This window comes from Aquarana catesbeiana, linkage group LG03, assembly GCF_042186555.1.
Source record: "Aquarana catesbeiana isolate 2022-GZ linkage group LG03, ASM4218655v1, whole genome shotgun sequence".
NCBI classification, from domain to species: domain Eukaryota; kingdom Metazoa; phylum Chordata; class Amphibia; order Anura; family Ranidae; genus Aquarana; species Aquarana catesbeiana.
This window is the reverse complement of record NC_133326.1, coordinates 198,484,811-198,507,539: the sequence shown is the minus strand read 5'-3', so window position 1 is coordinate 198,507,539 and position 22,729 is coordinate 198,484,811. Positions and strand designations below refer to the sequence as shown.

Sequence of the window (22,729 nt, the reverse complement as noted above, 5' to 3'; positions counted from 1 at the left end):
CAATGGGAGGAATAGTGCCCCATCATTGGTCTCAGTGGGAGAAATACTATAGTGCCCCATCATTGGTGTCCATGAGAGAAATAGTATCCCATCATTGGTGTCAGTGGGAGGAATAGTGCCCCATCCTTGGTGTCAGTGGGAGAAATAGAGCCCCATCATTGGGGTCAGTGGGAGGAACAGTGCCCCATAATTGGTTCCATGAGGGGGAATAGTGCCCCATTGTTGGTGTCAGTGGGAGAAATAGTGCCCCATCATTGGTGTCATGGGAGAAATAGTGCCCCATCACTGATATCAGTGGGAGGAATAGTGCACCATCATTGGCGCCAATAGGAGGAATAGTGCCCCATCGTTGGTGTCAGTGGGAGAAATAGTGCCCCATCATTGGTGTCAGTAGGAGAAATAGTGCCCCATCATTGGTGTCAGTGGGAGAAATAGTACCCCATCATTGGAGTCAGTGGGAGAAATAGGGTCCCATCATTGGTGTCAGTGGCAGAAATAGGGTCCCTCATTGGTGTCAGTGGGAGAAATAGTGCCCCATTATTGGTATCAGTGGGAGGAATAGTGCCCCATCATTGGTGCCAGTGGGGGGAATAGAGTCCCATCATTGGTGCCAGTGGGAGAAATAGTGCCCCCATTGGGGTCAGTGGGAGGAATAGTGCCCCATAATTGGTGTCAGTGGGAGGAATAGTGCCCCATCATTGGGGTCAGTGGGAGGAATAGTGCCCCATCATTGGGGTCAGTGGGAGGAATAATGCTCCATCATTGGTATCAGTGGGAGGAATAGTGCCCCATCATTGGTGCCAGTGGGAGAAATAGGGTCCCATTATTTGGGTCAGTAGGAGAAATAGTGCCCCATCATTGGTATCAGTGGGAGGAATAGTGTCCCATCATTGGTGCCAATGGGAGGAATAGTACCCCATCATTGGTGCCAACGGGAGGAATAGTACCCCATCATTGGTGCCAATGGGAGGAAAAGTGCCCCATCATTTTTGTCAGTTAAATAAATAGTGCCCCATCATTGATGCCAGTAGGAAGAATAGTGCCCCCCCATTGGGGTCAGTGGGAGAAATAGTTCCCCATCATTGGTGCCAGTGGGAGGAATAGTGCCCCATCATTGGTGTCAGTGGGAGAAATAGTGCCCCATCATTGGTGTCAGTGGGAAAAATAGTGCCCGATCATTGGTGTCTGTAGGAGAAATAGTGCCCCATCATTGGTGTCAGTGGGAGAAATAGTGTCCCATCATTGGTGTCAGTGGGAGGAATAGTGCCCTATCATTGGTGTCAGTGGGAGAAATAGTGTCCAATTATTGGTGTCAGTGGGAGAAATAGTGTCCCATCATTGGGGTCAGTGGAAGAAATAATGCCCCATCATTGGGGTCAGTGGGAGGAATAGTGCCCCATCATTTGTGTCAGTTGGAGAAAGTGTCCCATCATTGGTGTCAGTGGGAGAAATAGGGTCCCATCATTGGTGCCAATGGGATGGGAGGCATAGTGCCCCATCATTGGTGTCAGTGGGAGGAATAGTGTCCCATCATTGGTGTCAGTGGGAGAAATAGTGCCCCATCACTGGTATCAGTGGGAGGAAAATAGTGGATTTTATGTATGACAAGGCCGCCAGGACCACTGCCTTCGTGTTTATGATCCACCATACAAGGTAAACATAGAAATATGACTCCCCCAAGGGGTACCCACAAACCTCCTCAGGAGAAGAAAGGGCTAATGCCCCCTGTGACTAGGTCACTGTATTGCCGCGTACACGCGATCTGACTTTCCGCCAACAAAACCGTGGATTTTTGTTCGAAGGTCGTTGGCTCAAACTTGTCTTGCATACACACGGTCACACAAATGTTGGCCAACAATTACGAACATAATTTTTCCAAAGTGTTTAGATCCCTTGTCTACCAGGACCTTGAACGTCTGCCCATAAAACATAGTAGGCGCAAAACTGATTTAGAAAGGGGGCTCAAATCTTGAGAAAAAAAATAATTGTGATCAGAAGTGCAGACAAAGGAGGTGGTCTGGTCATTCCTAACTAATCCGACTATCTAGCTGAGCTTGATAAACTTGTCTATGATGCCAAAAACCTATGAAAAATTCCACTAACAAATCCAAAGCCAAACTCAAACTCTTGGTAAAAAATGCCTTGGACGAGGGTATTGTCACTAAGAAGGAGGCCAGGTACTTAGTACCTGATGCTCCGAGAGTACCAGTAATTTACCAATTGCCCAAAATTCACAAGAATCTATCCAAACCACCTAGGAGACCTATTGTGAGTGGGGTAGATTTGCTGTTTGCCAGAATTGGTGACTACCTGGACAGTTTCCTACAGCTGTTGGCACAGAGCTGTCCAGCCTACCTGAAGGATAGCAGGGATCTCATGCAATTATTGCGGGGGGATTGAGGTCAGTGATGAGCATCTTCTAGCCAGTATTGATGTCAACTCCCTATACACCAACATCCAGTAGAAACACACTATTGAGGCGGTGGTATGGGCTTTGAACAATACCAAGATGAAAAATAAACAAAAAGATTTTTTGGTACATGCTTTGGATCTGGCCATGAGTCATATTTTTTTCTGGCATGACAAACAGTTTTTTAGACTGTAAAGGGGAGTGGCCATGGGGGCTAAATACGCCCCCTCAGTGGCAAACATTTTTATGAGTCACTGGGAAAAAGATGCTATTTTTGGTGGCCACTTATCTCAGCTCAAGTTTTACAAGCGTTATATCGATGACATTATCATTCTTTGGGCAGGATCAAAAGAGTTGTTCTTACAATTTTTATCAAAGATTGGTGAGAATAGATTTGGTATTTCCTTCTCTGCAGTTTGACAACCCGAGTATTAACTTCCTTGACCTTGTAATTTTTAAGGATAATCATCAATTGTCCACCAAAACCTTTTTTAAAGAAGTTGATTGTAACGGTTATATTCCCTTGGAGAGCTGTCACCATCCTCGAGGGCTCAGTTCCATCCCCAAGAGCCAATTCATGAGAGTCAGGCGCAATTGCTCCAGGATTGAAGATTTTGATTTATAGTCGAGGGTCCTTTTTGGTAGGTTTTTGGAAAAGGGTTACACCCCACGAGAACTGAACAAAACCCTGCTCTCAGTATGGAATATGAACAGAGATGATCTCTTTAAGAAAAGAGAGGCAAATGAGAGACAATATAGACAAGTAGAAAAAATAATTCGTAAGCACTTACTGTTGAAGGATAATGATCTCGCCAAATCCCTACCTGATAAACCTTTGTTTATCTACATGAAACCTCCTATGTTACGGCTGAAGTTGGCACCTAATGTGGTTGATCCACCCAAGAAGACTGTTACCTTTTTGGACCAAGTTGTTTCTTTTTCAGCTGTGGGAGGTGCGTAATGTGTAGAACATCTAAACATAGAATAAGGAAGACACTTGAGTTCACATCCCACTCCTCTGGTGAGTCCTTTAAGATTAACAAGTTCATCACATGTGGGACTACCCATGTGATGTACCTCTTGTCCCGTCCTTCTGGACTTCAGTACGTAGGCAGGACTACCAGAGCATTGGGGGTTCGTTTACCTGAACATGTCAACCGGATAAAACAGGGCTTCAAACACCACAGCTTGTCCAACCACTTTAGGTTAGTCCACGGTAGGGATCCCAGTGGTCTCACCTTTTGTGGCATTGATCGAGTTGAAGCTCATTGGAGAGGAGGTAACCTCAAGAGAGCCATCTCTTGTAATGAGACCCAGTGGATTCATCGTTTGAGGACAATGAACCCTCTGGGTTTGAACATTGAATTAGATCTTGTTTCCTGTCTAATTTATAATCACATCTATTGATCTGGTTAGGCTTGCATTTTATTTTTATTTTTTATTTTTCTATTTTAATTTTTTCATTTTCTATTTTTCAATTTTTTTTTCAATTTATATTTATTTTAATTTTTTTATTTTCATTTTTATTGTTATTTTTATTCATTTTTTTACTATTATCTTTATTTCTTATTTGTTATTTAAAAAAATAAAATAAAAAATGTTCTTTATGGTCTTATTTTTATTTTTCTTATTTTTTTTGTCTTTTGTGATTCTTACTTGTATATTAAAGCATTGGATTGAACATGTTTCCATTTGTTTCCATGACACCGTAACTGACGTCTGTTCAGGTTTATCCAACCAATTTCATGGTGGTTTAGTCCCTCCATAGGGGCGACATGTTTTCCTAACCAACAAAATGGCCACTGTGCCGATCTGATTGGTTGAGGAGGGGGCGTGTACCTCTCTTTTGTGATTTAAGGCAGTCAGTTCCAATCGGAAGATAGGTCCTTTGATGACACCCTGTGGGAAGGCGAAATGCATTGACGTGACACACTTCCGGTTCTGACATCATTTCTGGTCTCGTGGGAACACTGTCAATTGTGTTTGCTGCATCCTCTGATTGGTTCAATGCCTGTTTTTAACTTACTTTTGTAAGTATAACCTTTTATGCGCAATACATTTTCAATCTTAGCATACTTCACTATTGGTCTCCCCTTTTTCTTCCCTTTTGGGTACCTGTTTTTCGTATGGCTGAGTATTAACGTTGAAGGATCGTTTATCATCTCATCAGTGAACCTGCCATCCTGCAACATTCTTTGGATATCGTTACAAGCTTTTACTGACTCCCAGACTGAAAAGCTGGGTGTCATTGTGATTTGGTGTGGGGACACATGTGGGGGTGTCTTGGTACACCTGAAATTTTTCTGCAACGTTTTCTCGGCACTTTCCACACACCAGATGTGAAGCATTCCCTGCATTTTTACACACTATTTGTGAAGCACCTTCATAGTTTTGTATGGACTTTATGTTTTTGTTATCACTTATTATGGGTTTTTGTTTGTGAGCGCTGTATTTATATATTTTACCACTATGTTCAAGTGTCTAGCACTTTGTGTATAGCAGCTTCATTCAATCATATTTTTTACCAACCATTTTTTTACCACCCATTTTAAAAAAAAAGAACATTTTTCACACCATCAGCGCGAGTTTATATATTTAGATTATATATTTTACAAGTCTCATGAGGCACTGCAAGGCTGACAGTTACAAGCATGATTCCCACAGGCAGAGGCATGATGGGACTAGTAATTTTGCAACAGCTGGAGGGCTGCCAGTTTGAGACCCCTGCTTTAGAGACTGTGATCCTAAACCTTTTAATTATTCTGCACCAGGCTCATGTTGCATACAGGTGACTAGGTGGGAAAAATAGGGGTGGTGCTAATTTGGTCTATGGGGTAGGGTCACCCACATCCCACTGAGTCTGAGCAAATGGAAAATTGTTCCTCTTGCGGGACTTTAAAAGGAGACCTACTCTGGAGTAATAAAAAGTATGGAGAGTATGATGTTTGCAATGAAGCTAGGTATTTATTGTGTGTAGACCTAAACAAATCTACAATACATGGGGTAAAAGTACAGGGGAATATAGGGAATTGCAGGATGCGTAGTAATGACAAGAAACAGTTGCAATACAGACAAAGAAAATTTGTGCAGTACAATACACCAAGATTCACAATCATAGAACTCCGGTATATATGGAACACACATAGGGGGAGTACCCGACGTGTTTCGAGATATGCTCTTCTTCAGGGGTGTCTGATTGGAATCAGCACAGAGGTATGTCATATAGTATTGCTTAGAAGGATATATGTATTGCTGCATCCATTAGAAACATTCGAGGAAAGGGGTTGGGAGGGACACATCACCACTGAATGCTGAATGTGTGCTCACTCCTGGTCCAGATTGGGCAGGCTGTATGTGCCGTGTCCCAGTGGAGCCACCAGGGGGGGTATTCCCCAACAGAGGGCGTCAGAAAGCACCACTAGGTGTAGTAGGAGGTCCTGGGGTGAAGCTCCAATCTGGAACAGGTGGTTGATGCCGTATGCCATATGGGCAGGGTCCTGTCCGGTGTTGAGGGGGAGCCGGCCCTGGGAGGAGGGGAGAGAAGGGGCACCTGGCAGTACCCCACTGCAGGGGGTCCTTATATTCAGGCAAAGTGAAACCTGGTGTGAAAGGGGTCACTGGTGGAGGCAGGGTAAGTGGAACTGCCTTGTAACAGGAGTATGAACTGAGGGGGTGTCCAGAGGGACCCCAGCATCGGTGCCTAGCTCAGGGTCCAACCAGGGGGGGGGCTCAGAGTGTCCAACCTGATACAGGTCCGAGGAGCGGTTGTAGTGTCAGGGGGCAGACGTGCAGACTGGAGAGAAGCCATATCTCGAAACGCGTCAGTACTCCCCCTATGTGTGTTCCATATATACCGGAGTTCTATGATTGTGAATCTTGGTGTATTGTACTGCACAAGTTTTCTTTGTCTGTATTGCAACTGTTTCTAGTCATTACCACGCATCCTGTAATTCCCTATATTCCCCTGTACTTTTACCCCATGTATTGTAGATTTGTTTAGGTCTACACACAATAAATACCTAGCTTCATTGCAAACATCATACTCTCTATACTTTTTATTACTCCAGAGTAGGTCTCCTTTTAAAGTTGCACAAGAGGAACAATTTTCCATTTGTACAGGTGACTAGGTGAGCGCTTTCAACAGAGTTCAGTCCTCAAGGACACATTACAGGCCTGCCCCGCTTCTTCTCAGCAGGGTTCAGGCATGAGTTCTGTGGCAATGCCATGGAAGCTGCAAATTGAGCCACTTCTGACTGCAACAACTGAAGAAATGTGCTAGACAAAAATAATCTTTCTGAAAAGGAAAGGTTTTGCTTCTCGCAGAGTAGAAACATCTGTTTCTTCTAGGAAACTAGCAAAAAACTAAGGCATTGGGATTCGGGAGTGTTCAATCTCCTGAAGATAACAGCATAAACCAATTACAAGCTATTAGTAGAACGTCAAAAAGAAAAAAAAAAGAGAAAATGAGTTGCAAAAACAATTGCTTAGCAAGGCATCTCAAATAGGAGCACAACACCTACAGTATATTTTAAACTCCATTTATTCCAATCTATTTAGTTTACAATCCCACTGTGAAAAATGCTGGAGTAGGTTCCTGACACTCATTTTAACTGAAGTTTAAATATATAGAAAAAAAAGGTTGCACCTACCCAGAGGTTAGTGCGAGTGGAGTCTCCTACGGATAGTCCCACCACAGACGCAACACCTATAGGGGAGGAGCTCCGCATTTGAGGTCATCTCACAGCCATCTTGCACATGGCTGGTGCTCATCTGTCAGAGCATTTTTTGTTAGCACTGACATAGTGCTATATTTGAAAAGCTTTTTACCTATTTAATTAAATCATCTTTTAAAACGGAGAACACTAGAGGCTCTTTCTTTTTTTTTTTTGTTTTGTGCAAATACCTTTATCCTTGGAGACGCTGGGTGAGGCAAATTTGGGAAGTTATATCCTTTGAAGTGGAGTAAGATAATTCCAATATCACCAGTGGATTTACCCCAGAAGGGGACATGCATATTATGACCTTACTGCATATTCAGTGGCCATAGCTGGGAGGTGAGCGTCCATTTATCTCTTTGGTGGAGGCACTCGTGGCACTTGTTTTATTCTGACATCAAGATACACTTGTTTTTTGCAGCATGGCGATTCTGTCATTATGGACTTTGCTAAGAGAAAATATTGAAGGGCTGTGATATTGTTTTATTATATTTAATTGAAGCATATATTCTGGATTCTTATTACAATATATTTGTTTATAATAGATTATAAATATTATTGAATTTTTGAGGGTTATGATACACTATTGATTGCTTATATGTATTGAGAGGTGTTGGTGAAATATGCTTACAGTGGTTAGCTTGCAACCTATTATTATTATAACCACTTGACCTCCCAAAGGTTTACCCCTTTCATGACCGGGACATTTTTTGCGATATGGCACTGCGTTAGTTTAACTGACAATTGCGTGGTCGTGCAATTGCTCTACCTAAACAAGATTTATGTGTCCTTTTTTCCCCCACAATTAGAGCTTTCTTTTGGTGGTATTTGATCACCTCTGCAGTTTTTTTTTCACTATAAACAAAGAAAGACTGACAATTTAAAAAAAAAAAAGCAATATTTTTAACTTTCTGCTATAAAACATACACTCCCCCCCCCCCCAAAAAAAAAATAAGCAAATTTCTTCATCAATTTAGGCCAATATGTATTCTGCTACATCTTTTTTAATCCCAATAAGTGTATATTGATTGATTTACACAAACGTTATAGCATCTACAAACTATGGGATATATTTTTTTATTTTTACTTTTAGTTTTTTTTACCAGTAATGGGAGCCATCAGCAACTTTTAGCAGGACTGTAATATTGCGGTGGACAGTTAGCACACTAACTTGGGGACCAGTGACACTAATACAGTTATCAGTGCTAAAAAAATATGCACTGTCACTGTACTGACAGGGAAGGGGTTAACATCAGGAGCAATCAAAGGGTTAAATGTGTGCCTGACCAGTGCTTTACTACTATGGGGGAGGTGCTTGTACTAGGAGAAGGCTTGTATTGGTGCCCCTGCTTAGCAGAGACACAGTATCCATGTCTTATGTAGTGACAGAGCGGCGATCTGCCTTGTTTACATCGGCGTGTGCCAGCAGACAGAGTCCGCCGTAACCGCCAATCAACTCCCGCTGTGTCTAATCACAGAGGGAGCAGGCCAGTGGCAACACGCCCTAGACCCGCAAGTCCAGGATCACATACTAGGTACGTGATCCTTCGCAGGAGAGCCGCCTTGCCGTTGTTAAAGATGGTACGCGTTGGTACACAATGGTTAGAAAAGACATTACAAGCTTGGAGACCACTGGTTAACAGAAACCAATATTTTGACAGGATAGAGTGAATAATGTGATGTTGTTTGGTCTGGTCTTATTTTGTGTGCAGTTATAGCCTACATGTCTTGCTATATGGTGTTGCCCATAGTCTATCCCGCAGAAGCTTAGCCTCTTTTTTAAAGGAATCATTATCACAACAGTTCCATTTTATTTGGAGGTATTGGCTGTACGGGATAGACTGGATAATGTGCAACAGATGCTAACTGCTGGCATGCAAACTGGTGTTGCCTGCTGCAGGCTTTCGGTACAGAGAACTACACAAACTACCGTCAATACCCTTGGATATAAAAACATCCAAGAAAACAATTCCGAATAAAACGGAATGTGCGCACATTTTGCATGTGATGTCATCACACGGCTCATTCACAGCGATTTGTTTGCCCGCAGTTTGGGGGCAGCAGGTTTGGCGGCCCAATTCATGTAGCTGGTTTCAGGGCAAGTGCTGTATGTCTCCCCTGGGGGGTATGAATTGGGAGCAGAGGACTGGCTCGTTGCTTTCCCAGCATCAGAATCTTTTGTGGTCTGGAGGTTCTGTACACCAGTTATCTTCAAATGAGGCTCTTCTCTTTTTACCTTGGAATATCTTGGCACTTTTTCACTAGTATAAACAAGCGCTTGTCTAGTATTTTTTTTGCCCTAGTAATTTTGGGAATTCAATTTCTTGTTTTCTTTAAAATTCATTCCCTTATAGAGTTTTCTATTTTTTACTTTGGCACTATTTCACTAGTCATGTATTTGATTTCTTTTCTCGCTTTTTTTCTCATTTTCGGGCATTTCTTGTTCTCTAAAAAAAAGTATTACTTAACGGTTTTCATCACCACTATTTTTCACCTAGTATATTTTAGTGTGTTAGCTGTGGTACCTACACTGCGTGAGCCGATGTACAATGGGGGCGGTTCGCGCAGCAGAGCCAACCATCCGCAGTACCACAGGGGGCGGTTGTGAAGTTGTTAAACACAACTTGAGGATTCTGAGGCCACATGGAAAAAGGTGTTATGGTCAGATGAGACTAAAATTGATTTGGCCTCAACACCAAACGATAGGTCTGGTGGAAATTCAATACAGCTCACCATCCAATTAACACAATTTCTACAGTAAAGCATGGAGGTGGTAATATCCTGTTATGGTGAATAGTAAAATTTCCTTCGCGCTAGTGGATGTGACAAATACTAATAACACGATAGTGTAGGTTAATAAATGAATAGATATAAAGATAAAATAAAAATAAAATAAAAAAAAATAAAATAAAAATATTGCTGCAAAATAAAAGTGCTCACACAACCACTTAATGAAATGATAATATAGAAGATTTCGCGCAATATTTACTTGAGTGATGTGTATAGGGTGGGGTAAGAGCAAAAGTGATTGAGGTATTGATAACTGTGATAGTGTTAATAGGGATCTACAATCTCTATATTAAAACATAAATCTATTACCACTGATTAACAGTGGAGTGATAATGCTGTGTTTAAAAGTGCATCCGTGCAAATGGTTAAAATAACCAAACAACCATAAAGTGACAGCTAGCTCCAATACCATAAATACATTGATGCAAATAAATATTAAATATTAGTGAGTAAATATCATAAATTAAAAAATCAAAATTAGTAATTTCCGACTGTGAATAATTAATAAAGTGCAACCCATCAAAAGGATGAATAAAATATATACAAAAAATATCGAAAATTAATTGCAATTAATGTCATCATCATCCAGACACATGTGTCTTAAAACAATGATGACAGCATTTGTAAAATTGAAGAAAAACAGTTCATAGATTTATAAATAGGTGGCGCTGTTGTAGAGGTAGAAAAGTCCTTCTATTAAGATCTGTGTATGTCTTTATGTGTTAAATAGGTCGTTCCTATAGTGGTGCCTGCCTGTTTTTCTTCAATTTTACAAATGCTGTCATCATTGTTTTAAGACACATGTGTCTGGATGATGATGACATTAATTGCAATTAATTTTCGATATTTTTTGTATATATTTTATTCATCCTTTTGATGGGTTGCACTTTATTAATTATTCACAGTCGGAAATTACTAATTTTGATTTTTTAATTTATGATATTTACTCACTAATATTTAATATTTATTTGCATCAATGTATTTATGGTATTGGAGCTAGCTGTCACTTTATGGTTGTTTGGTTATTTTAACCATTTGCACGGATGCACTTTTAAACACAGCATTATCACTCCACTGTTAATCAGTGGTAATAGATTTATGTTTTAATATAGAGATTGTAGATCCCTATTAACACTATCACAGTTATCAATACCTCAATCACTTTTGCTCTTACCCCACCCTATACACATCACTCAAGTAAATATTGCGCGAAATCTTCTATATTATCAATATCCTGTTATGGAGGCGTTTCTCTGCAGCAGGGACTGAAGCACTTGTCAGGATAAAAGAAATGGATGGGGCAAAATACCATCAAATTCTTTAGGAAAATCCAGGGGCGTAACTAGAAATAGCAGGGCCCCATAGCAAAATGTTGTATGGGGCCCCCCTGCAAACAGCCCCCCCACAGCTGCCCTAGTGTCAATGCAGCATGACCTGTGCCACATACAGCGTGACCTGTGCCACATACAGCCCCACCTATGCAGAGGAAGAGGCAAGCCACCCGGATCAGCAAAGAGCGGGATTGCCCGCTGTAATAGCTTTCATTTGAATTTCCTGTCTTCCCGGGGCTCATCGTCACATAGCCCCACCTCTTGGCCCAACGCCTTTGATGACGTCACATGTCCCGCATTGGATCGGCGTTCTGTCTATCAAAGGCACCGGGCCAAAAGGTGGGAGCTATGTGACGTAAACCCCAGGAACACTGGAAGTTCTAATGAAAGCTCTTACATTGGGCAATTCAGCTCTCTGCTGATACGGACAGCTCGCCTCTTCCTTTCCTCTCTCTTCCCCTGGCTGGGAGACTGTGCCGGCAGGGCTCTTATCCTCACTGGGCCCCACTCAGCTGCGGGCCCCATAGCGCCCGCATGGGTCGCTATGGTGGTAGTTATGCCCCTGGGAAAATCTACTGCCCTCTGCCAAGAAGTTGTCAATGGGATTAAGGTTTACCTTTCAACATGACAATGACCCAAAGCACACAGCAAAAATGACCACAGAGTCATTGAAGGAGAAAAAGGTGAATGTCCTTGCATGACTTGGTCAGAGCCCAGATCTAAACCCTATTGAAAATCTGGGGAATGACTTGAAGACTGCAGTCCACAAATGGTCATCAAAATTAACTGAACTTGAGCAGTTCTGCAAAGAAGAGTGGGCAAATATTGGATGTGCAACGTTAGTAGAGACTTATCCCAACAGACTAAGGCTGGGTTCACACACGTCTGGCGCGGTTTTGTTCACCAATTCAGGCACAATTTTTTAAACTTAATTTGCACCCAAACCCGACCAAAAATTGCGCAGGACCCTTTTTTTTTTTTTTTTTTTTTTTTTTTTAAGAAATGGACCACAGCCGCCCAGACATGTGCGAGTCGGCTCCATTTTTAAAGCCAATTCGATTCCCATGTTATGCAAATCAGATGCAGTTAAAAACGTATCAAATTTACTTTGCTGCAATGTAAAGTAGTGAGTATACAGCTTGTACACCAGTGTTAATTTGCTGTCCCCTACAAAAGCAACACACAGCCATTAACGTCTAAACCGCTGGCAACAAAAGGGAGTACACCTCTAAGTGAAAATGTCCAAATTGGGCCCAAAGCGTCAATATTTTGTGTGGCCACCATTACTTTCCAGCACTGCCCTAACCCTCTTGGACATGGAGTTCACCAGAGCTTCACAGGTTGCCACTGGACGACATCAAGGGGCTGGTGGATGTTAGAGACCTTGCACTCCTCCTCCTCCTTTCATATGAGGATGCCCCACTGATGCTCAGTAGGGTTTAGGTCTGGAGAAATGCTTGGCCAGTCTATCACCTTTTACCCTCAGCTTCTTTAGCAAGGCAGTGGTCATCTTGGATATGTGTTTGGGGATGTTATGTTGGAATACTGCCCTGTGACCCAGTCTCCGAAGGGAGAGGATCACCATGTTCTGCTTCAGTATGTCACAGTGCATGTTGGCATTCATGGTTACCTCAATGAACTGTAGCTTCCCAGTGCTGGCAGCATTCATGCAGCCCCAGACCATGACACTCCCACCACCATGCTTGACTGTAGGCAAGACACACTTGTCTTTGTACTATTAATCTGGTTGCCGCCACACACACTTGACACCATCTGAACCAAATAAGCTCATCTTGGTCTCATCAGACCACAGGGCATGGTTCCACTAATCCATGTCCTTAGTCTGCTCATTTTCAGCATACTGCTTGCGGGCTTTCTTGTGAATCATCTTTAGAAGAGGTTTCCTTCTGGGACGACAGCTATGCAGACTAATTTGATGCAGTGTGCGGCGTATGGTCTGAGCACTGACAGGCTGGTCTTAGCGACCATGCTGCAGCTCAGTTTCAGGGTCTTGGCAATCTACTTATAGCCTAGGCCATCTTTATGTAGAGCAATAATTCTTTTTTTCAGATCCTCAAGAGAGTTCTTTGCCATGAAGTGCCATGTTGAACTTCCAGTGACCAGTATGAGAGAGAGAGAGAGCGATAACACCAAATTTAACACACCTGCTGCCCATTCACACCGGAGACCTTGTAACACCGAGTCATACGACACCGGGATGGGAAAATGGCTAATTGAGTGTACTCACTTTTGTTGCCAGCGGTTTAGACATTAATGGCTGTGTGTTGAGTTATTTTGAGGGGACAGCAAATTTACACTGTTATACAAGCTGTACACTCACTACTTTACACTACTAGCAAAGTGTAACTTCTTTGGTGTTGTCACATGAAAAGATAATAAAATATTTACAAAAATGTGAGGGGTGTACTCACTTTTGTGAGATACTGTGTGGGTAATAGATAGATAGATATCACTTATAAAAAAGAAAAAAAAAAACATTCATTGAAATGAAATTTTATTTTTATTTTTTTTATACAAGACTTGTTTTGTTAAACAAAGATTTTTCTTTAAAAATGTACATGGCTAGTTAATTTAGTTACAAGTTGTATTAGATATATTTATTCACAACTTCAAAAAAATAGACTTTCAGACCTTAGACATAGAAATTGTAACATCGTTCTAATGCAGCCTTGGTACAAGAAATAATGACCGCCCAAATGTACAGTTTAGTAAAAACTAACATCTCTATACATAGCAGACACGTGTCAAAAATATATACAGTTCATTTTTGTAGTTTCAACAGGAAACATCAGGTCTACGATGACAGTTTTTTTTTACAATGAAATCCAGACAGAAACAGGAGGTTGCTTATCATCTAATATCATAAATGGGACCCATATGTATGCAGCAGGTGAATCAACACCACATGTAAAAATGGCTTCTCCAACCTACTGCATATTTTTTTTGTTTTTTTACAGCCTCCAGGCACAATAATCCCTTAAAATGCAACTCGTCTCTGCCTTACTGTTTTGCAATTAGATTTTAATTGCCATAATGCAGCTAGTCAGAGTTGAAAAGGATTTCTGAAAACTGCACTGTAGTAACAGCAGTCAATGGATAAAGTGCACCTATTTAAAGAAACTTAGCTGGAAACAAAGTTTGCAGCTAACTGGAGTAACCTTCTAATAAGAAATACACCTGTTTTGAAAATGGGAATAGGACCAGCAACCCAAACATACTCTAGAGCTCACCAATTAAAGAGAAAGCAATGATTTGGCTAGTGAGTATGCCAACATATATTGGCCTCCTATAACTGGATGAAATCCTTCTGAAGCTACCCAGAGTGCAACATGAGGTTTACTGGGCATCTACTCAACTTTATCTGTACAGTATATAACAGCTTTGAAAAATCATTATAGTATATATACTGATCTTACACAAATTGGTAGAATTACCGATGTAAGGAGGGACCCCCTGCCTGTACGCAAACATTGTGTTTGAGGTCTAGATGATACCAACCAGGAGTATAAAATATATATGTAATGGACATGGTTCAACAATTACCGTAAAGTGGATCAAATCACACAAAGTTTAATAATATGATTTTTTGTTTTAACTTTGGTTGATGAGCTATAGCAAGTTATTTACGCATTAAAGAATAGGTACAACCCTTTTGGATGGTGTAAAAAGTCAAGTATTTAGAGAAAAACAGAAGTATAGACAAAACCCCGGTGGCACATTTATGCTGCGAACCTGTGGCATTCAAGGGCCTTAACAAGCTGGCAGTGCATTTTGAAATTTTCAGAGGATATAGGGGCTAGGATATGCCAACTCTTATTGAAAAAGTTAGAGTCATGGCCTTAACTGATGTTATGCTAACTGCATTGCTATTGGTGGGCAGAGGTGAACAGAATGGAGTCACCACCTAAATGCCTAGGACTCTAGTCATTGCAAGTTAGGTGGTTCCAAATGACACTTATACTCCCCCGGGTACTGGCAAAAACTTTTACTACTCACTGTATATTGCATCTGTTTAAATCCAAAAAGAATTCTAACTGACCGAACACTTACTTTTCAGCATTAAAACATCAAATGTTAAACACAAATGTAATGATCAATGTCCTGATTATGTTTATCGGCTTATGAAACCATATCTTCCAGTTGGAGACAACAAAAATAAATGAAAAAACTGCTCACAGCAGCTTTATAAACAAAATAAGTGTAAGCAAAGGATATTTCAAAAAAGCTATTTAAAAGCTGTAATAACCAGCCCCCAAAATATTTTTTTTCTATAACCCAAATGCATTTCAACTGTGTACAGTTGTTCAGCAGAAAAAAACAAACAAAAAAAAACACCTTTTGAAGGCCCAGAACGTATTTTTGCCTGAAATCTAGTGGACAGAGATGTGAGGGCTGAGCAGCAAGTATATTTTACATACTGCATGGAAAACTGAAGCTCCACCAATGCATGTTTAGTAAACTGGTTCTTAAAGTGGAAGTAAAGTCCCCTTTAGACCTTGTACCTACAGGTAAGCCTTTAATAAGACTTACTTGTAGGTACAGGGAATATCTTCTAAACTTGTACTGTTTAGGAGATATTCACACTGCATGCAGCCGTTGACCTCACCGGCGTATGCATTCTGAAGGGACGGCATACCCCTCCCATACCTTCAAAGTTTTATGCCGGAGCTCCCATGTGCATAGGTGGGAGTGATGTCATCTTGGCCCCAGCCATTCATAGAGCTGGAGTCCACGAACCTCTAAGAAAGACTGGGTGAAGATGGAAGTGCCGGGGCGCCATGACAGCACGACTCTGGAGGTCTGTGTCCAGAGAAGTCTGTCATAATGTGCTAGTACGCGTGCATACTGGTACATTAGGACTTAAACCTGCAGGAGGCCCCAATTTTTATTTTTCTGGCGGTTTACTACCGCTTTAAAGACGGTGCTTTACTACACAGCTTGGAAAGCTTGAAAGTACTGAAATCTGGGCAGATGTAATTATTAAGTGCCAATTAAACAGGAATTTAGTTACTAAAGGAGAAGTGCTCTCATTCTCATAGTCCAACCCCTTGCTGGCTGGCAGCTTAGCAAGAATTTAGAATATCATGAAGGGAAGGGGAGCAGAGACAGGTAGCTTGTAGTCCCTCTGTTCTGTGAAGGATGGCATCTGCAGCACCCAGTTCAATGTGCCTATTCACTTTTGTCATAGGCTAAGCACTGGGCATAAGTTCATAGTTTAAGGATGCCAAAAAGCTCTCCAATATAACCGAGTATACAGAAGTCCTGGGCTGGTGTATATGCAGATAGTTTTAAATGACCATCAAATAGAAAATCTGAATGGAGCACTGAGGTGGGGTATCCAGCAGAGCTTCTCAGTGACAGTAGGAGAAAGAAATAGAATAAGAATTTAAATCTGTAAACATATATGTTAAGGACCATGTCACGCTAATGGAGTCACCACTTCTAAAATGCATCAAAATCTTGATCATTAGCAAGGCTGCAGCAATGGAATGCTATCTAGTATCAGCCAATGAGTGAGGGACACCATAGGACAGTGATGGCGAACCTTGGCACCCCAGATGTTTTAGAACTACATTTCCCATGATGCTCCACTACACTGCAGAGTGCATGAGCATCATGGAAAAAGTAGTTCCAAAACATCTGGGGTGCCAAGGTTCGCCATCACTGCCATAGGACATGGTCAGGGAACTCTAATCAATATATTCTTATTACTAGCTATAGACTCACCAGTGTGACATAGAAGTTAAGTATGATTATTTGGTAGTTTTATACACCACAAGCAGAGTTAGGAATCCTTTTGTGGGACAAGTCCAGGCATTCCCTTACAGCTGCTGACTGGAGGGCATGCAGGGAAATATAGAACCCTAGAATTTAGAGAGTAGTTTACCCCAGTACAGAGTGCACATACTGTGTATGTGTATGTATATATATCCATCCAGCAGCTGAAGTAGTAAAGAACAGGACAACATAGTAGCACATACAAAGTAGGCTGTTTTCATCTTCCCTTATCATCCGGGAACTCCAACATGCCAGTACGACTGTAAACAAACATGCTACAACTAAACTATACAGTAAGAAGAAATCACCTATAAAAAAAAGCAACAAATGCAATATAAACAAAATGTACATTTCACAGTTAAAAGTCAGCACTGCAAAACATTACACAAGTTAGCTCTTTGTATTGCTATCTCAACACAAATCTAAAGTAAATCCAGGGTTCTGTAACAATTGGTCGTACTGAAGTTTTTCATTTTCATTACAAGTTATAAAACACTAAAGTTGATCAACACTGAGCGCAGATATAATTTACAATGTTCTTAAATCTGCAGCCCACAAAAAGTACCAATTCATTTACATGAAAAAAAAATAACCCTTTCGTATGTTAAAGAAAAAAAAAATTCTTTGTTACATCCATTGAGTAGCGTGCCAGGTAGAAAGTCAGAAAGTCAGAAACACGGAAATAAAGAACTCTCTCAACAGAAAGAACTAAGGTAATGCAGAGTAATACTTCAAAGTCTTCCCAGTGAACTGTTACCCTGCACCTAACACACGGCCATGTAGACCTACAAGTATAGTGCAAAATGGTAATACTGTATACTGTGCAACTAGACACAATATATCATGATCAGCCCTACACCCTTCATAAGACGTTTCAATACATGTAAAGCAAGATCATTTAGACACCAATGGTGGCCATTTTGTGGTCTGAATATTCAAAGGAAGTAGAGCAAAAATAGTCACTGCAACCCAGAGCATCACAAATATTGTCACAACGTGCCTACGTTTTCTCATTTACTGCTTCAAACCACAAAATGGATGGCCATGATAACCAAACACCCCACTTTGTACTTTAGGACAGCATAAGTTTCATATTAACCAGGCAATAAAACTCAAAGAAATACATATTTCTGTATTGGGGAGGTCAGTGACAGATGCCTGTAAAATGTTATGTGTACATACTGTTCATTATGAGGAAGCCAAATGGAGAAAGATAAAAATGTCTATTATTTGAACCACACTACATTGGTGCAAAATGTAAAGAAAAACCATGCACATTAAGCCAGCTTAATGTGTGCAGTGATAATGAAACATCACCAGCTGGATCTGGATCCATCCTTACAATTGTATTTATTGACATATTAATGTGCATGTTCTAAAATGTGGGAGTGAACATAAACATAATCATTACCATGCGAGACCTAGAATGTGGAACCAAACTGCACAATGTTTTGGTCAAGTACTCTCTGCTTTTTAGAATCTTGGCTATATGACATTCAAAACACACAAACCGTTCTACTGGGAACCACTACTTCTGGGGCCTTAGAACAGTGGTGAATTGAGATTTGTGGTGCTTGCTAAAAGGATGGTGTAGGACATATTACTGTAACCTGTGTGTGAATAAAAACCAGTGTAAAATACAAGTGCCATAATATTAACTATAATTAGGAAACTCCTTTATATCACAATTCTCCACTTCTGAATATGCCTTTACTCAGGTTTACGTTATATTATTTGGACACGATTCAAAAGTACACCACCTGACAACAACCAATCAGAACTCATACATCACTGATCTGACTGCAGTAACCTCATTTCTGATTGGTTGGTATATGCCACTGAAATTACATAACACTCTAAAAGCACTTGTAAAAATGTCCATAGGATTTTAACAGTCCATAATAAGATTATTTTTCAGTCATATGAAAAACATTACCACACCAGTCTGTTACAGCAGAATTTATGGCCCACATTGAGATGCTCAGCTTTTTCTAGACTGAAATAGTTCCAGGTTTTGGAACCTGTAGTCTTAATTGACCTTTCTTCCTAGCTGTATGAAAGTTGATAGACCGAGACGTAGCAGTGCTATGTCCAACCATAAGTACTGTACAATCAGTCCAAGAATTTCACAGCTGGGTCTGGGTTTATCTTTTGTGCTGCATTTATTTTGAATGTCACCACAATGCACTATTAAACGTCCATGTTAGTGTGCCGCAACAGGTCAGCATTTTAATGGATTAAAACGCACATATGTGAATTATCTGTGTGTTGTGGTGTGCTAGGAAAAGAAAAAAAAAAAAGTGCAAATGCATGGGTACATCATGATGTGTTTTAAACCTACTCAGAATGCAAGGGCTGCTTTACTGCAACACATGTTAAAGGTGATAGTAAAGTCTCGTTTTTCTTTTTTTTTTGTATAAAAATTAACAAACATGTTATACTTATCTGCTCTGTGTAACGGTTTTGCACAGAGCAGCCCCGATCCACCTCTTCTCTGGTCCCTCGCTGGTGCTCCTGGCCCCTCCCTCCTGCCAAGTGCCCTCACAGCAAACAGCTTGCAATGGGGGCACCCGAGCCGAGCCACAGGTCTGTGTGCCCATTCAGACAGGGAGCTGTGCTCCCTCTCTCTCTCCCCTCATTGGCTCACTGACTGATTGACAGCAGTGGGAGCTAATGGCGCACTGCTGCTGTCTCAGCCAATGATGAGGGGAGTCCCGGGCAGCCGAGACTCGTGGAACGTCGTTGGATTGAGATGGGGCTCAGGTAAGTATTAGAGGGCTGCTGCACACAGAAGGTTATCTTACTGCATAGAATGCATGCAGATAAAAAACCTTCTGAAATTGGAACCACTTTAATGTTCATTTAATAACATACCTCAAATATGAGAACCTGGACTAGCAGATGCAGGATGGAAACCCTGTTAGAATCCAAAAAACTATAGATTTTTATCGACAAATAAGCAGCTATATACTGCTGTAGGTTTGTTTCATATCTGTACTTGATTTACAATGTCAGTTACATTTTAGGTGAAATAATTTAAAGTGTACCACCTTTGGTGCATTTCCCCCTTATACTGACCTATCCTCAGTCCACTGAGATGAAGCATACAGTTGCTTGCCGGAATCTTTCCCAGCCAGGCCTGCACATTCGCTCTGCACTCCTGTGGAACCGCACAGTACAAGCTCATACTCTGAAACTCTACAGGAATGAATGGGAGCATAAAGCACATATACAGGCCTGGCTGTGTGATCTGACAAGCGATTGTGCAGGCTAGTCAAAACCAAAAGTACAGCAACACTTTAAAACTTGACAGGGGGCACATTAAGATAGTATGAAAATCAGAATAATTTACAACAGTATCAAAGATTAGTAAATTAATTGTCAAACGAAGTATATTATGACAATACCCCCCAATATCTGACCACAGACAAAAGCATCTTTTTTACTTACAGTGAGGGAAACTAGTATTTGATCCCCTGAAGATTTTGTACTTTTTGCCCACTGAAAAAAATGATTAGTCTATAATTTTAATGGTAGGTTTATTTTAACAGTGAGAGACAGAACAACAAAAATATCTAGAAAATCGCATTTCAAAAAAGGTATAAATTGATTTGCATTTTAATGAGTGAAATAAGTATTTGATCCCCTATCAATCAGCAAGATTTCTGGCTCTCAAGTGTCTTCTTTACAGGTAACAAGCTGAGATTATAAGCAATCTCTTAAAGGGAGTGCTCCTAATCTCAGCTTGTTACCTGTATAAAAGACACCTGTCCACAAAAGCAATCAGATTCCAATCTCTTCACCATGGCCAAGACCAAAGAGCTGTCCAAGGATGTCAGGGACAAGATTGCAGACCTTCACAAGGCTGGAATGGGCTACAAGACCAACAGTGCGACAACAGTTGGTGCGATTATTCACAAATGGAAGAAACACAAAATAACTGTCAATCTCCCCCCTGTCTGGGTCTCCATGCAAGATTTCATTTTGTGGAGTTTCAACGATCCTGAGGAACGGTGAGGAATCAGGCCAGAACTACATGGGAGAATCTTTCTCAATGATCTCAATGCAGCTGGGACCATAGTCACCAAGAAAACAATTGGTAACACACTACACCGCGAAGGACTGAAATCCTGCAGCGCCTGCAAGTCCCCTCTGCTCAAGAAAGCACATGTACAGGCCCGTCTGAAGTTTGCTAATGAACATCTGAATGATTCAGAGAAGAACTGGGTGAAAGTGTTGTGGTCAGATGAGACCAATATCAAGCTCTTTGGCATCAACTCAACTCATCATGTTTGAAGGAGGAGGAATACTGCACCTATGACCCCAAGAAAACTATTCCCACTGTCAAACATGGAGGTGGAACCATTATGCCTTGGGGTGTTTTTCTGCTAAGGGGACAGGACTGCATCAAAGAGACGGGGCCATGTACCGTCAAATCTTGGGTGAGAACCTCCTTCCCTCAGCTAGGGCATTGAAAATGGGTCATAGATGGGTATTCCAGCATGACAATGACCCAAAACACACGGCCAAGGCAACAAAGGAGTGGCTCAAGAAGAAGCACATTAAGGTCCTGGAGTGGCCTAGCCACAGATTCAAGTTACCAAACGTCAGCCTCAAAACCTTAATGACTGGGACAGGATCTGCAAAGAGGAGTGGGACAAAATCCCTCCTGAGATGTGTGCAAACCTGGTGACCAACTACAACATATGTCTGACCACTGTGGTTACCAACAAGGGTTTTGCCACCAAGTAAGGATGAGCTCAGGCGTGTTCGCAAACAGCATGTGCAGAGCCTGCCAGGAAGTCGGCACTGCACAGCGCTAATCACAAGCAGTGAGACATTGTCCCGATGTGCAGCTGCAGAGATCGGGAAATGTCTCACTGCCTGTGATAAGCGCTGTACAGTGCTGTGCGGGCTCTGCATGTTCTGTTTGCGAACACGCCTGAGCTCATCCTTACCACCAAGTACTAAGTCATGTTTTGTGAAGTGTTCAAATATTTCACTCATTAAAATGCAAATCAATTTAAAACTTTTTTTGAAGTGCGTTTTTCTGGATCTTTTTGTTCTTCTGTCTATCACTGTTAAAATAAACCTACCATTAAAATTATAGATTGATCATTTCTTTGTCAGTGGGCAAACGTACAAAATCAGCAGGGGATCAAATACTTTTTTCCCCCTCACTGTAATTCCAAGTAGGTGAGAATATTATAATATATATATATATATATATATATATATATATATATATATATATATATATATATATATATATATATATATATATATATATATATATATATATATATATTTACATTATGTACTGGCATAACAAATGAAAAGACCTCACTGATTATATTAGTGGCCTTATGAAACACCAAGCCATATAAAACTTTCCCTAATCAGTATATGAGTCATAAGTATGAGACTAGCATTAACTTGGTTATTAACTGTACAGGCGTTTATGCATTTTTACACTGCATACACCATTTTTCTGGAACTATAGCAAAACAATTTGGACATCTATCTGCAGATTCCTTAGCTTTCGAATATCATTCTTTTACTAGAGTAAAAGATGTAAAAAATAAACTATATAGGTTTTATAGACAAAGGTGTAAACTCAGCTCTCTAAAAACTTTCAAACAAAAGCCATTTGCCTATCAATTACAACTTGATGCTGTTAAAAT

General features: G+C 40.9%; 1 long non-coding RNA gene across 1 annotated transcript; it reads right to left on the bottom strand.

Annotated features, from left to right (window-relative positions):
* Positions 1 to 13,744: 13,744 nt before the first annotated feature.
* LOC141131903 (uncharacterized) lies at positions 13,745 to 21,936 on the bottom strand. The gene is made up of 2 exons (XR_012242833.1): positions 16,957 to 21,936; positions 13,745 to 16,812 (listed from the first exon to the last, which is right to left on the bottom strand). It is a non-coding gene; the product is annotated as an uncharacterized lncRNA (long non-coding RNA).
* Between the last annotated feature and the right edge of the window lie 793 nt (positions 21,937 to 22,729).